Raw genomic sequence first — 1,457 nt, forward strand, 5'->3', positions numbered from 1 at the left:
CAATGCCAAACCGACACCCCCTTTACTCAAGGCTGAGCGGGGATGCTTAGCTCATGGGCAGAGCAGCCTCCCACACATAAGGAAAAGTAAGGCACTAAGTGAAGACCCCATGTTCCAAATATGGACAAACAGCCATTTGACAAATGGAACAAATAAATGAAACTTAAAAAAAAAAGTAAGGTATACATAGCTGACATCTTGAGAATAACAGCTCCTTTTAACTAAAAGGGATTATTATGAACAGGAACTAGGGATCTTGGAAAGGAAGACTCCATCACTGGAATTTTTTAAAACTCAGAAAGTGTGCTGCCTAGCAGAAAAGATATAACTGGAAAATAATTACTTAGTTGGATGATATATGAGGGATCCTCCCAGAACATAGCTCACAAGAGCCAAATAAATGGAAAATGTTTTTAAAATTCAAATGTTCCAACATCTAATTAGGAAGAATTACAAAAAGAGAATGAAGGTAAGTATTCACAGAAATGACAGTGAAAAAATTCCAAAAAAATGTAAAAAAAAAAAAAAAAAAGAGGCAATGAGCTCAACAAATGTCTGAGATAAATGAAAACAGAGAATCACCTAGATAAGCCAAGATGAAACTAGGGATAGAAATTACCTACAAAGAAGTATAAATCAGATTGTCATTAGTTTTTCTCAGGGGCAATTACAGATGCAAAAATACACCGAAGCAGTATTTTCAATTTTCTGTGATAAAATAATTCTGATTTTCAAAATTTACAACCTTTCATGGTATCCTGAAGACATAAAGACATACTTGTCTGTGCCAATAACACTCCTGCAAACATGGTGACCCTTCCGGAGACCCACCAGATGTTCTGTAAGAAGTGTGCAAATCCCAACCCCGTAAAGCAACCCAGTACAAGAAGGGGGAGGATTCTCTGCATGCACAGGAAAAGCAGCCTCATGACAGGAAACAGTGGCCATGGTGGACAGAATAAGCCCATTTTCAGGAAAAAGGCTAAAACAACCAAGAAGACTGTGGTGACACTTCAGTGTGTTGAGCCCAACTGCAGATTTGAGGGAAAGCTGGCTGTTAAGAGACTCAAGCATTCTGAACTGGAAGGAGATAAGGAGAGAATGGATGGAGTGATCCAGATCTAAGGTTCATTGTTTGTTTTGTTATGAAGATGATAAAATGTTGAGGTTGTATTCAAAAAAGAAGAAAGAAATAAAGACACATCAGACATGCAATGATTTACACGAAGCTTGTCACCCTTTCACCCATTCTTTACTTTGTGAAAGGATACAAGAAAAACAGCCCCAATCACAAGAAAGAAGAGAGAAAGGAAGGAAGGAAGGAAGGAAGGAAGGAAGGAAGGGAGGGAGGAAGGAAACCTAATTCAAGAGAAATAATATATTCACAATGGTGGTGAAAAGCTAAAAAATTCTTACCATTAAGTCTAAAGTAAATTCTGAATATAAACAAACAAAAA

The 1,457-nt window shown here is 37.3% G+C and overlaps 1 pseudogene; it reads left to right on the top strand.

Annotated features, from left to right (window-relative positions):
- The first annotated feature begins 807 nt into the window (after window positions 1–807).
- Window positions 808–1,125, top strand: LOC114101568 (large ribosomal subunit protein eL42-like; annotated as a pseudogene).
- Window positions 1,126–1,457: the final 332 nt, after the last annotated feature.

This window comes from Marmota flaviventris, chromosome 15 (assembly GCF_047511675.1).
Source record: "Marmota flaviventris isolate mMarFla1 chromosome 15, mMarFla1.hap1, whole genome shotgun sequence".
Lineage (NCBI taxonomy): Eukaryota > Metazoa > Chordata > Mammalia > Rodentia > Sciuridae > Marmota > Marmota flaviventris.